General features: G+C 38.2%; 1 non-coding gene across 1 annotated transcript; it reads left to right on the forward strand.

The window, feature by feature from the left end:
- The first annotated feature begins 8259 nt into the window (after nucleotides 1-8259).
- LOC125939247 (small nucleolar RNA U3) lies at nucleotides 8260-8469 on the forward strand. Its single transcript, XR_007462991.1, has one exon. It is a non-coding gene; the product is annotated as a small nucleolar RNA U3 (small nucleolar RNA).
- Nucleotides 8470-15719: the final 7250 nt, after the last annotated feature.

Consider the following 15719-nt stretch of genomic DNA (forward strand, 5'->3'; position numbering starts at 1 on the left):
AATCCACCATGCATCCTATTTAATGCAAAGATAGACTGGGAGGTGAGGCAAAATGAGTAGGCCACACTGGATCTGATCAAAGAAACAAAGGAGAAGGAGAGGATGGGTACATGAAATGACAGCAAACCCACTTGAGGTTGTTTGTACACTGGTGAGAAAGAGCCAATAAAATCAGGGAATACTATGAAAAATTATATGCCAGCAAATTGGACAACCTGGAAGAAATGGACAAATTTCTAAACACCCACACTCTTCCAAAACTCAATCAGGAGGAAATAGAAAGCTTGAACAGACCCATAACCAGCGAAGAAATTGAATCGGTTATCAAAAATCTCCCAACAAATAAGAGTCCAGGACCAGATGGCTTCCCAGGGGAGTTCTACCAGACATTTAAAGCAGAGATAATACCTATCCTTCTCAAGCTATTCCAAGAAATAGAAAGGGAAGGAAAACTTCCAGACTCATTCTATGAAGCCAGTATTACTTTGATTCCTAAACCAGACAGAGACCCAGTAAAAAAAGAGAACTACAGGCCAATATCCCTGATGAATTTGGATGCAAAAATTCTCAATAAGATACTAGCAAATCGAATTCAACAGCATATAAAAAGAATTATTCACCATGATCAAGTGGGATTCATTCCTGGGATGCAGGGCTGGTTCAACATTCGCAAATTGATCAACGTGATACATCACATTAACAAAAAAAAAGAGAAGAACCATATGATCCTGTCAATCGATGCAGAAAAGGCCTTTGACAAAATCCAGCACCCTTTCTTAATAAAAACCCTTGAGAAAGTCGGGATAGAAGGAACATACTTAAAGATCATAAAGGCCATTTATGAAAAGCCCACAGCTAACATCATCCTCAACGGGGAAAAACTGAGAGCTTTTTCCCTGAGATCAGGAACACGACAGGGATGCCCACTCTCACCGCTGTTGTTTAACATAGTGCTGGAAGTTCTAGCATCAGCAATCAGACAACAAAAGGAAATCAAAGGCATCAAAATTGGCAAAGATGAAGTCAAGCTTTCGCTTTTTGCAGATGACATGATATTATACATGGAAAATCTGATAGACTCCACCAAAAGTCTGCTAGAACTGATACATGAATTCAGCAAAGTTGCAGGATACAAAATCAATGTGCAGAAATCAGTTGCATTCTTATACACTAACAATGAAGCAACAGAAAGACAAATGAAGAAACTGATCCCATTCACAATTGCACCAAGAAGCATAAAATACCTAGGAATAAATCTAACCAAAGATGTAAAAGATCTGTATGCTGAAAATTATAGAAAGCTTATGCAGGTAATTGAAGAAGATATAAAGAAATGGAAAGACATTCCCTGCTCATGGATTGGAAGAATAAATATTGTCAAAATGTCAATACTACCCAAAGCTATCTACACATTCAATGCAATCCCAATCAAAACTGCACCAGCATTCTTCTCGAAACTAGAACAAGCAATCCTAAAATTCATATGGAACCACAAAAGGCCCCGAATAGCCAAAGTCATTTTGAAGAAGAAGACCAAAGCAGGAGGCATCACAATCCCAGACTTTAGCCTCTACTACAAAGCTGTCATCATCAAGACAGCATGGTATTGGCATAAAAACAGACACATAGACCAATGGAATAGAATAGAAACCCCAGAACTAGACCCACAAACGTATGGCCAACTCATCTTTGACAAAGCAGGAAAGAACATCAAATGGAAAAAAGACAGTCTCTTTAACAAATGGTGCTGGGAGAACTGGACAGCAACATGCAGAAGGCTGAAACTAGACCACTTTCTCACACCATTCACAAAAATAAACTCAAAATGGATAAAGGACCTGAATGTGAGACAGGAAACCATCAAAACCTTAGAGGAGAAAGCAGGAAAAGACCTCTCTGACCTCAGCCGTAGCAATCTCTTACTCGGCACATCCCCAAAGGCAAGGGAATTAAAAGCAAAAGTGAATTACTGGGACCTTATGAAGATAAAAAGCTTCTGCACAGCAAAGGAAACAACCAACAAAACTAAAAGGCAACCAACGGAATGGGAAAAGATATTTGCAAATGACACATCGGACAAAGGGCTAGTATCCAAAATCTATAAAGAGCTCATCAAACTCCACACCCGAAAAACAAATAACCCAGTGAAGAAATGGGCAGAAAACATGAATAGACACTTCTCTAAAGAAGACATCCGGATGGCCAACAGGCACATGAAAAGATGTTCATCGTCACTCCTTATCAGGGAAATACAAATCAAAACCACACTCAGATACCACCTCACGCCAGTCAGAGTGGCCAAAATGAAGAAATCAGGAGACTATAGATGCTGGAGAGGATGTGGAGAAACAGGAACCCTCTTGCACTGTTGGTGGGAATGCAAATTGGTGCAGCCGCTCTGGAAAACAGTGTGGAGGTTCCTCAGAAAATTAAAAATAGACCTACCCTATGACCCAGCAATAGCACTGCTAGGAATTTACCCAAGGGATACAGGGGTACTGATGCACAGGGGCACTTGTACCCCAATGTTTATAGCAGCACTCTCAACAATAGCCAAATTATGGAAAGAGCCTAAATGTCCATCAACTGATGAATGGATAAAGAAATTGTGGTTTATATACACAATGGAATACTACGTGGCAATGAGAAAGAATGAAATATGGCCTTTTGTAGCAACATGGATGGAACTGGAGAGTGTGATGCTAAGTGAAATAAGCCACACAGAGAAAGACAGATACCATATGGTTTCACTCTTATGTGGATCCTGAGAAACGTAACAGAAACCCATGGGGGAGGGGAAGGAAAAAAAAAAAAAAAAGAGGTTAGAGTGGGAGAGAGCCAAAGCATAAGAGACTGTTAAAAACTGAGAACAAACTGAGGGTTGATGGGGGGTGGGAGGGAGGGCAGGGTGGGTGATGGGTATTGAGGAGGGCACCTTTTGGGATGAGCACTGGGTGTTGTATGGAAACCAATTTGACAGTAAATTTCATATATTAAAAAATAAAAAAATAAATAAAAAAAAAGAAAGTTAATATTTTTATAGTCCACTCTTCAAATATAGATTTTTACTTTATTTTTCAAATTGTGGAGATTCCCCTTTACGTTAAATTCAGCCACTTAAAAATAGTGCTTCCATGATTCAAATAAACATTTTTTAACCATAAAAAAAAATCAATTTAGAAGATTCTTTGAGTTATAAATTCATTACTAGGGGAACTATAATAAGCTATTGATCAGAAAAGACTGGATAAGCTAAGGCAGGAGCAAATTAGTAATAAACTAGTAAACTAGTAAACTAACAAATTTTACGCTGATGTGGAAAAATAAAAGCAACCATGAGATTCAACACAAATTACCAGCAATATTTAGCTGCATAAACATGGCTCTCAGTAGATCCCAAGTGAATGCAGTAGCCAGAAAAACCAGAAGTGAGGAACAGTGATGGTTCATTTTATGTGCTTTTGTATGCTGTGGCATCCATATATTTGGTCAAGTCCCAGTCTGGATATTGCTATAAAGTTATTTTTTAGATATTAACATTTATAGCAGAAGACTTAGAGTAAAGCAAATTATCCTCTATAATGTGGGTGGGCATCCAATCATTTGAAGCCTTTAAGAGAAAACAGACTGAGGTTCATCAGAGGAAGAGGTAATTCTGCAGTCTACCTTTGAACTCAGGCTGCAGCATGAACTCTTACCTGGGTTTCTAGCCTGCTGGTCTATCCTGCAGATTTGGACTCCCCAGCCCCTACAATCATGTGATCCAATTCCTTCAAATCTTTCTCTGTCTCTTTCTCCGTTTCTGTCTCTCTGTCTCTCTCTCCATATGTATATGTACGTATACATATACATATACATATACATATATTTACACATCATATTTGTTCTGTTTCTCTAGAGAACTCTGATTAATACAGAAATCAAAAACAAATACTTTCTCTATTGCCTTAACAAGTTTTTCCTCCTGGAAAAAATAAGGGGGGAGGAACATAAAGACACATACCTATGATTACTTTTAAATATCTGCATCTCCATGAAAAAAGTGAAGGGAAAGACTTTGGATTCATTTATTCCACAAATGCTCATGGGGCACCTATTCCATGGCAGGCCCTGCACTGCCCAGTTCTCCTGGGAAACACAGCAGAGAATGAAAGGGACAAAGCCTCAACCCTTGTGGAGTTTACCATCCAGTAGCAAGATGCAGATGACAGACAAACAAATACACAGTGGATTAAATGGTGTAAGAGCAATGAAGGAAAGGGAAATAGAGAAGAGGGTTTCTATTTTAAATGTAATGAGCAGGGATGGCCAAGAAGCTATCAGCAGAAGAGAGAGCCAGGCTGAGGAAAGAGCAAATACAAGGTGCAAGGAGGGCAGGTACCTGGTCTATTCACAGAAGAGTGGGAAGGCCAGTGGGGCTGGAGGTGAGTCATCCAGGGAGAGAATAATGGAAGACAAAATCTTTCTCTGGGTGATGTGTAAAGCTATTGGAAGGATTTGGACAAAGGAGTGACATGATCTAACATGATTTTGAACAATACTCTGCTATATGGAGGATAGATTATAGGAGGGCAAGCGTGGACTAAGGGAGACCTTTAAGATGCTATACTACAGGAAAGAAAGGATGATGACTGTGGTTATTAGGTGGTAGGTATATAATCCCATCCGTACATGGAAAACAGAACTCCAAATTGGAGATGGCCCTTTTGGAAATACCAAGATTTAAAGGTTATACAGTTGGTTATGGCATAGAAGGATGATCAAGGCTTATGCATAAACCCAAGCAAGCATTCTTGGAAGTTCCTTGGCAGGGCACAGGCAGGAGAATCCATCAGAGACATCACAATTACAAGGGCTACATTTATAATCACAGATAAAAATGCTTGAGATGTTCAAGTTCCACAGCTATAGAGAAAGGCTGTGGGACCAAAAGGAACATAGTGTGCTCTGCAGTCTAAAAAAGGTAGCAATAGCTTTCCTAGTCTGTCTCTAGAATTATCCCAGATAGGCAAAACGTTGGCCATGTTTCCACATTCAGTCTGGCTTCTTGGCACATATATCCTTATAACACAGACAGATGCATCAGTCTGTCTTGGCAACAGCCATTATGATCACCCACCTTAATCTTCTTGCACCAATTCAATGCTCAATAACAACCTGATTATAATGTAGCTTCCCATGGAGATTTTCCTATGAGAAGCAAGTTCTCATACTAGTGATTATGAAATTTAAGTTCTGATAGTTATGCTTTCAGTGTAAGTTAATAAACAGGCTCAGTGTTATATTTATGTGAATGTCATGAGTCTAACTGATATGAATCAATCTACTTGGATCTGAATGCTCAGAAAATCTCAGATTTCTGTCCTGCTAAACTGAGGAGCGGACTCCAAATCTACAATAATGCTGCCCTTGGGTCTAGCATTAATAAGCCAGTCTCTGAGGTGATTTGAGTTGTCCTTTGACAAGAGAATAAGTTTCTTAGGTGAAGAATTCAGGAGGAATGTGAAAGGAATGAAATGTGCAAAACTACAGAGACAGGAAATGGAGGATTGTTTTCCCATCATCATTTAGCCTAAATGAAGCAGAGACTGAGTGTTTGAGCAATGTTGAGAGAGAATCTTGGAAAAATTGTTTAGGGCCAAAATATCCCTTGAATGCCATAATGGGAATTTTGGATTCTTTCCTAACACCAAGGAGAGTGGGAGCTATTTTTAATCAGAAGAGAACTATAGAGGTGTATAGATATGTTTTAGAAAAATATGGCTGATGATGGTGTGGAGGATTAGACTAAAGTAGAAAGAGACTGAATGGAATGGGATGAGTTAGAAAGAGTCTCAGTGGAAAACTACATGGACCTGAATAAAGGCAGGGGCAATGGGGTACAGAGAAGATGAAGAACCAGCAAGACAAGACAAAATAAGCCACACGTGAATATTAATGGAGAAGCATGGATAGATTTAGCCTAGCCAAATAATTGGAAAGCAAACTCATTAACTGAAATAGGCAATGGAGATGGAAAGGGTAGGCTTTGGAAGGGGTATATTGAGCTTAGTTTTAAACATGTTGATTTTGAAATGTTTATGAGTCATTCAAGTGGAGATGTCCAAAAGGCAATGGAACATAGGTCTGTAGTTTGGGAGAACCATGTGAACATAAACTGTGACTCTGGAATTTGCCACAGACAATAAGCAAAGTTATAGAAGCCCATGAGTTAGAAGTTGGCAGTGGTGTGGATTGTTCACAAGTGAGATGTAAGAAGATTAAGAATGAAATTCCAGATGCTCACAATATATAAGGTGTTGACAGAGTAAAAGGAATCATTAAAAGATCCTTAAAAGTAATCAAAAGTATGAGGAGAGAGAAAAATGAACAATGTTATAAAAATCCAACAGAAAAATGTTTAAGGATGAAGAGAGAAGTCAGCATTTCCAAACACTGCAGAGTAGGTAAAAGAAAATAATGATGGAAAAGAGACCTTTCTATTTAGCAGTCAAGTCATTGGTAATCTTCATCAGAACCATTTCAGTGAGGTAATGAGTCAGAAATAAAATTGCAAAGACAGTAGGTGAACACAGCTCTTTCAAGAAGTTTCGAAGTTAAGAAAAACAAAATGGCAACTTGTGAAGGAGACATGCTCATCTAGGATCTGCTTTCAATCCTCCTAACTACTCTCCCTGCTTCCGCTTGCTCTTCTCTCCAAGCCATACACTATCCTGCTGCCAGATGAATCTTCTAGAATGGCAGTTACTGAATGTGATTCTTTCCTTAAAATCTTCAATGGTTCCTCATTCTTTCTTATTCACACTTCAGCCTGACATTTGACATTTCACTAGGATTGGTCCTCCCTATACATCCCATACCCATCCTCCTACTGTGCCTCAGCCAAGAAGGACTTCTCAGCTGCTCTTATGTACTAATCACTGAGCATACCCTTCCTTCTAATTGATATATTATCTGCCTTTTCTCAAGTAATCAATCTACCTGTTCTTCAGGGGTCAAGTTAATTTCCAAGTCTTTCATGAAAAACAAGGAAGAAAAGGAAGTGAGAATAATTACTAAGAAGTTTTATCTATTTTACCTTACTAGTGGGCTAGAAAGAAGGCAATGGTAAAAAGAGAAAGGGAAACAGCTTGAGAAAATAACAATGTCTATACCAATGTAGCGATCAATAACCATACTATTTTGAAAATAGTATCATTCTTGGCCAAGAGTTTATATACTTTTGGTAGTTAAGTTCCCTGTTTACTCCCAGTTGTAATGTCTTGTTTTTTACAGGACCATAACAAGTACTGTATTTAAAGCTTTTTAGCCTCTTATGAATACATATATGAATAATTGCTATTTGACAGGTTTGGGACCCAGATTTGGAACTCAAACACTAGAGAAAAATACCCTGGGAACTTTTCAAAATTACACATATTCCTGGAGATTCTGTTCTCATCTCACTTGGTTTACACCCCCTACCTACTGGTTTTTGAGTATTCTCACTGATAAGTGAGGTGCTTGCCTCAGGTATGGGTTTGAGAACCACCGAAGAGTTTGTTGAGTGAGAAAAGTCAAAACTGCTACAGAATTTCAGTTTGGTTATTCCTCGTGAAACAGAAAACACAAAAAATGGAAGCAATTAGCTGGGTGACTTAAATTCCTCAGAATATAAAGAATATCCCCCAGGAAAGTATTAAATGGTATCAGGAGATTTTTCCTCCTGAATAGTCACTTAAGAATTTGAAAAATATGCAAGGAGTGCCATATCAAAGTAAAAATAAATCAGCCAACAGACTGTCTCCAATCTGTTGGGTGATATATTTGGCATATTTTATAATTAAATAAGCTGACTTTAAGAGTCTAAACAACTACTTTGTTTTCTTAATAAGACTGCATGGAACTCTGTATTCCTTGTCAATCATATTGATCCTGCTGTGTCTTGTAGACAGGCGATGCTGCTTTTTCCTGCAACACTGTATTAATACCTCTTAATGATATGGATACAATTCTATTGAGGCACTAATATTTTTATTCAGTGTATGAACACCAAATAGTCCCAAGCTGTTTTGATAACTAGTACCTTAGACTGTGTTATTGTTGTTTACTCCATGCAATGATAGTCAGTATTTACTTAGCATCTTAAATTTTAATGGCTTTATGTTTATTTTTATTAACAAAAGAAAACAGAACTCTTTGAAATAAGTATCTGATGAAAGATACTAAGGTACCAAAAGTTCAAATTCTATCCCAGGATTTTAAAATCAGACACTTGTCAAGACTATACCTTCAGGGATCATTTCTATCGTTTGTTACTAGAGAAGTTTCTCCGAACATGTAGAGTACCTGAAACTATGAGGAGAGGGTGCAGTGTTCCTTCCTGTGAAGCTCACTCTGGGTGTTGTCTTCGCAGCTGCCCTTGGTCATTGATAATCGTTCTTCTCCTCCTTTGGGGGAGCAAGAGGGAAGAGACACTGTCTGAGTAGTTTCTGCAAAAATAAAATAAAATAAAGCAAAGTAAAATTAAAAAAATAAAATAAAATAAGAAAATTGTCTCACTTGGCCCTCACTCATGGTGAGCATCAGAATCACTCAGGGAGCTTGTTAAACATACAGACTCTCACACTGGGAAATTTCCAGGAGGCCTGAAAATCTGCATTTAAAATGAGAACTCAGGATGGTTCTTGAATTACAGTTTGAAAATTACTGACCCACTCCCTCACTTATACATGATGAAACTGAGCCTGAGAGGCTAAATAACTTACCCAAGGCCACATAGCTAGATAATGACAAGTGTAGAACTGAAATGGCTAACTCCCAGCTCTGTGCTCTTACCACCCTGTGACCCTGCCTATTTGGACTGCCCTCTCCCTGGATTCCTATAACAGGAGCTGTCATCTCTCTAGTCCTCCTATGAAGAGAAGTTCACAGACAGCAGTACCTACAGGTGCCATAGACCAGAAGGAAGTTGTCAATGTATAGTAATGAATTTTTGTAATGAATAGTAGAAGAAAGGCTGTTACCATAAGGGGAGTACAAACTGTACAAGCACCAATGGAACATTAAGACAAAATGTCAAGAGCTTGGTGAGATAGACAAAGACTACTATGAAATGGCAAGTTTACTTATTTTACTCAATGTGACTAAAATCATCAATAAATTTTCTTTATTCAGCATATTTTTTATATTTGCCATCTCAATAAATGTATAATAAAAATATTTGATAACTGATAATTAAGTGTAACTAAATCTGATAAGTGAATATCAGAGAGTCTACACCTTGAATTTAGCTTATCTTTCTAAATTTCAGTTTATTCTGTGAAAATATGTACTATGCTAAATCTACGCACTATTCAGAATTATCCTGAGTACAGCAACATTACATGAATAGGGTTTCATGCTGTCCTAGCACATGGTAGATACTCAGTAAATGTTACAAAATTTTAAAAATATTGTATGGTGGAAGAATCAGAGAGATTACCATTACATACATACCAAAGTAGAATTGTTGATACTTCCCATCGCTAGAGTGCTGTAGAACTTACAAAACATGACAGATCAAAGATATAAGAAAGATTTAGGAGATTTAAGAGAACACTTATGTATAATAACAGGGATGGAACCAATGGAATACAATGTCAAACAAAAGAAGCCAGAGGCAGTAACATAAACGCTATGATTGTAAACATTAAAAACAAACAGGCATTGACTAAACTATATTTCAGGGAATGCATAGTTAGGAGGCAAAACTACAAAGCAAAGCAAGGAATTAATGAAAACACCAGGGTAGTGCTTCCCTCTAAAAGGTGCAGAGGGAGTTGCCATGAGGAAAGATGCATGAGGGATTTCTAGAGTGATGGCCATGTTCTATTTTTTTGACCTAGGTGGCGTTTACATTAGTATCCCCTTAAACATAATTATTTACTTTTGTGTTTTATGTATTTCTATGTATGTATGTTATATGTCACAATAAAAAATTTTTAAGGTTTTTAAAGAGGCAAATTTAGCAGGTAAAGCTAAAAGGAGACACTAGACATTCTTATTAGACATTTGAGTTGTCTCTCCACATGAGCTACTAAAATAATAGAGTACAGCTGTGCAGCAGGTTCATGTAAATATTTATCTGTGTCCTGACCCAGAGGACTCACCCTGGAGGTGTTGTGATGTTTAACTGGAAGGCATTTGAACACAGGTTGCCAGGATCCATTCAACACTAAACATATAGCCAATCTAATTCCATATGACTTACTCATGAGTGCTGACTGTATTCAAAATCTTCATAGTCTTAAAAATAGTCACGTTTGCTTATTCCAACAATGCTTTCAGCCATAGTTTCTATGGTTCCCAACTCCACATGGAGAAATAATATATGTCCTAAAGGGTAAGATGACTAATTTTCTGAGATTCACAAGGACAAAAGTTGTCATTTTGCGACTTTGGCTAAACACATCTACAGCAAAATAAATGCAGGATGTTTTCAGAAACTAAACTAAGACTTTAACCAGAACATTAGAAGATGAAAATATGGTCAATGGCCATGGTTTATCATTTCATTATTTAAATTGACTAATACTATCTGACATCTAGATAAAACTGTTTGGGATGAGATACCCATGTTTGTTTTATCATTTGTTTTAAGTTACATAATAGCTAGAAACTTGAAATAAAACCAACTTGGTCTCAGAGTTAGTGACAACTGCTTCCACGCAACTGAATTTAAATGTTTCTAATTTCCTGTGGTTTATTATTTGGAGCCAGAAAATGGACCTAACTTAATAATATGCTACTTCAAAATCAATTAACTGGATTTGCTTTAATGAAATTTATCATACAAACAAAACAGTACAATTTATATGCACAACTTAAAGAATGATAATGAATAACCATGTGCCCACCACAAAACTTAAGAAATAGAATACAACAAAATCTTTGTTTCCCTTTCTCCCCCATAAAAGATAAAAACTATTCTGAATTTTACGAATATCACTCCATGCTTCTCTCTGCAGGTTTTTTTTTTTTGCCACATGTATGCTGTATATACAATTATGCATACTGTTTAGCTATACATGTTTTAAGCATTATATAAATAGAATCATGTGGTAGGATGAAAACTCAATAAATTTTATTTATTCAGCATTATATTTTTTAGATTTACCATGTCAATAAATATATATGTACTTTATTTTCAATGTTTTATATTCAATTGTATGAATATATACCATAAAGTACCCATTCTTATATTCATACAGAAGGCATTTGGTTTGTTTCCAGTTTGAGTTTTTCTTTTTTTTCCTATTACAAAACAACAACAACAACAACAACAATGCTATAAACATTCTTAGACATGTTCTTGGTGCCCAGGTGCAAAAGTTTCTTATGAGTGACTATCTAGGAGTGGAATTCCTAGATCATAGGTATGCATATCTTTAAGTTCAGCAGATATACCAAAATGTTTTTCCAAAGTGGTTGTACAAGTTTACATTCTTGAGGGTTGGAGTTTACTTTTCATTAAATCTATTCATTTACAAACAAAGCAACAATATTAACTTTCCCTTGTAGATTCTTGTGGTTACAAGTATTAGAAGCAAACCCTAAAAGGAGAAATTAACTGGCTCACATAACCAAACTGTAAGAACGGTAAAGGTAGAGTTGGCTTTGCATGTGATTGGAAGCAGAAATTTGGATTTCAACAGGACTCCTCTAACTCTCATTTCCACTTCTCAGTGAATATGTTATTCTCATTTCTCTCAGAACATTTCTCCACCAAGGAAGGGACATTGTTACTGATGCATAGGGACACTTGTACCCCAATGTTTATAGCAGCACTCTCAACAATAGCCAAATTATGGAAAGAGCCTAAATGTTCATCCACTGATGAATGGATAAAGAAATTGTGGTTTATATATACAATGGAGTACTACGTGGGAATGAGAAAGAATGAAATATGGCCCTTTGTAGCAACATGGATGGAACTGGAGAGTGTTATGCTAAGTGAAATAAGCCATACAGAGAAAGACAGATACCATATGGTTTCACTCTTATGTGGATCCTGAGAAACTTAACAGAAACCCATGGGGGAGGGGAAGGAAAGGAAGGGACATTGTTTCTGTAGATCCAGATTCACTTCCTTCCAATTTCTTCTCAGCTCCAGGTTGAAAATCCTGACAAAAATCTCTGACTGGATCAGCCTGAGTTACAAGCCCATACCTTAAATTAATAATCACTGTGACCAGTAGGTGATGCACTCTGATTAGGTCACATGACCATTTCTGTGTCCAGAGGATTAGGGACTTTGTTGCCAGATAAGAGGGAAGAGAAAAATGAGCAGATAACAAATATATGCACTAGTGTGGGCAAAACCAGTCAAGAATTATTATAACTGGGATTGTGGCTAAATGAAATAAACCTTCTACCTAAATCTCACATGAATAAAATTATCCTTTTTACACCCTAGAAACCAGAAGACACAGAGAATATCACACCTGAGAACTTCGACTCTTCCACCATTAGAAGGTCAGGTAAGACACACTTCTCTTTCCACTTCCCTGTGGAGGAGCCACAGGTAGGAGATGTGAGAACAGAAGATACCTCAGAACTTGAGCATATCCTCCTTGAGACTGAACTTGACCCAGAAGGACTGTTGAGGCTATAGAGCTAGAGAAAGTTTTAAATGTCATAAGCTTAACAATTTTTTTCTACTAATCAGAAGTTAGAGAGGTGCTAGGGTGGCTCAGTCCATTAAGTGTCTGACTCTTGGTTTTGGCTCGGGCCATAATGTCACAGGTCGTGGGGTCAAGCCCCCGCACTGGGCTCTGTGCTGAGATTGTGAAGCCTGCTTGAGATTCTTGCTCTCCATCTCTCTCTGCCCCTCCCCAGCATGTGTGCTCTCTCTCTCTCTCTCTCTCTCAAAATAAATAAACTTTTTTTAAAAAGAGGCTGGAAGCTTTGAAAAGGTCAGAATTGTTATAGACAGAAACAAATAACATATGTCCAACATAATTGACCTGTGGAATAACACTGTATGCCTTCTAAATTCCTACTTTGTTCTTCCAGCTTAGGCAGTGCCGACATAACCTCCTCTCAGCCCCTCCTGGCTGCAGGCTCCCATGTCTCCACTTGGTCCCCTCCCTGCCTCAGCTTTGGGGTCATAGAGCCCTGCCACCAGGATGCCATGTAGAGTCAGCATCCATGCCACCTGGAATGAAAAAACAGGTATGTCTGATGCTGTCAGGCCCAGCCAATATTCCCTCACACTTATCATTTCTGTGTACACCAACCTGACTTTCATATCCCAATGCCTTCATTTCCCTGACTAAAGGTTTTCTATGGCCAGCAGTGTGAACTCACACTATAGTTTGCACATGCCGAGGAATTAATGCCCTTTGGAAGCAGCCCTCAACCAATGACTGTCTGGTAGACAGTAGATAGATACTTTAGCTCCTTAAGCTTACATGTGGGATAACCTGAGGTATGAGCTCTAAATTATTCCCCAGTGTCCCCCAGCAGGATTAGACTCTGTCCACAGCGGGAACTTGTTTGATAGCACAACTGTGAGATAATAGAACAAAATGTGTACTGGCCTCTGCTCCCCAATTCCTGTCACAACACTCCCAAAATTTGTGTAATTTCCTAAGTGCTGAGAGCACTAGCAACATTTTTGTTCTAATATTTGGTCTTTGACTCCACTTCCTGAACAGAGCTCCTAAAAACCTTTGTCATTTCCTGGGTGCTAGGGGTGCCTTTGTTCTAATGAGGTGACTCTGGGCTCCTGGATAGCTCCTAAATGAAGGCTGGTCACTGGAAAGAATAAGCCATGATTAGAAGCTTGGAATTTTCAGTCCCACCTCCTATTCTCTTGAGGAGAGAGAGGGACTAGAAATGGAGTTAATGATTGATCATGCCTATGTAGGGAATACCTATGTAGGGAAGCCTCCACAAAATCCCAATAGTGAGAGGATCAGGGAGCTTCCCGGTGAGTGAACACATCTACACTGGGAGGGTAAAACACCACAACTCCCTGAAACAGAACCTCCTGTGCTCAGGACCCTCCGATCTCATCTTGTGCACCTCTCCCTCTTGCTGTTCATCTGTATCCTTTATCATATCCTTTAATAAACTGGCATATGTAAGCAAGTGTTTACCTGAGCTCTGTGAGCCACTCTAGCAAATTAATTGAACCTGAGGAGGGGGTCATGGGAATCCCCAATTTGTATCCAAATCAGACAGAAGTTGTGGGTAATCTGGGGACCTACGACTTGTAACTGGCATCTAAAGTAAAGTGACAGTAGTACTGTGGGACTGAGCCCTTAACCTGTGGGCTCTGACGCTGTCTCCAGGTAGAGAGTGTCAGAAATTAGCTAAATTGTAGGATACCCAGTTGATGTCATGGGGAATTGTTTGGTGCCTGGAAAACCTCCCACACATTTGGAGACCAGAAGTATCATAAGTGAAGTGTTTTGCATGAGTAGTAAAGAGATACACAAGAGAGGGGAGAACTGGGGCTTTCCCTATAAAGGAAGAAGACTACTGAGTACTGCTCACACAACACTTTTATTGGCTTTCTTCTCTTTCATTTAATTTCTCCAGTAACCTATTGGTGTTTCCTAGAAATACATCTCATGTAAAGCCTCCTGTACCCAAATCCTTTCCTTGGGTCAGCCTCTGGAGGGCCACAAATTAAGTCAATAGGGAAACTAAACTTAAGAGCCTCTAAATACATGATCCCGTTGTGTTTAAGTTGATGGTGCAGATTGCCACAGGGGAGTCTGGAAGGTAAGCTTCTCTCATAATCCTAAGTAGGAGACAAAAGCAAGAGCCCATACCCCCTCACCCTTATTATTACTCTCATGTAATTAATGCATGCAAAATTAGGACACATGTTTCACTAATCTCTTCCCTCCCGCCTCCCCTCTCTCACCTTCTTTCCATGCTGGAAAACAGGCAATCTTTTTGATGTTCCCTATACCATATATTGCTTCTACTATCAGAAAGCAAGCTTCCTGCTTATAGATCATAAAAATTTTCACTATCATTGGCTAAGAGGTATCCTTTCTATACTACATGAGAAACCTATGTGCCAAATTATCCAGATTCAGCTCTTGGTATGTTAAAGGGGAAGATTAAGGAATTTACAAAATTCTCCCTCGATGCTTGTTATATACAATTATTTTTTTAATTTTAGGAACTATCACCTGTTTTTATCTTTCATTCTTTCCGAAACATCCATTTCCCTGGTAGAAACATAGATACTGAAGAAAAAATACAGAGAAAAGAAACAAAAGTCAAATAAAGAACACAGAATTTCAGGAACTTGCCTAGGAAAAAAGGTCAATGTCAAACAAATAGTTCTCCCAAGATTCAAAGAATCTTGGAATGTATATTTAGCTTATATTGTTCAAAGTTCTTAGATTTTCCCATCCGCAGTTCTTCAGTTTCCAGTGTGTTACTTCCTGTTATGATATTATTCAAAGTAGTTTATTTTTTATTGTTGTTTTTCAAAGAGAGGCAGGCTGACCAGTGGTGACTTCCTAAAATTTGCCCTTCTTAAAAAAAAAAGAGCCTGAAAGACTAACAAGAGATCAAAAAAGAGATGAAGAGAGAACAGAGCTGAGAAGTGTATTTATGGAGTTCAGGTCAGGGATGAATAAAAGAATAAAATGCAACTATTACAGAGGTGAACTTGTCGTTAGAATCAACAAAAGGTAAAATAGATATGGATAAAAATATAGTCAGGGACA

The sequence above is a fragment of the Panthera uncia genome (assembly GCF_023721935.1).
Source record: "Panthera uncia isolate 11264 chromosome B2 unlocalized genomic scaffold, Puncia_PCG_1.0 HiC_scaffold_24, whole genome shotgun sequence".
Lineage (NCBI taxonomy): Eukaryota > Metazoa > Chordata > Mammalia > Carnivora > Felidae > Panthera > Panthera uncia.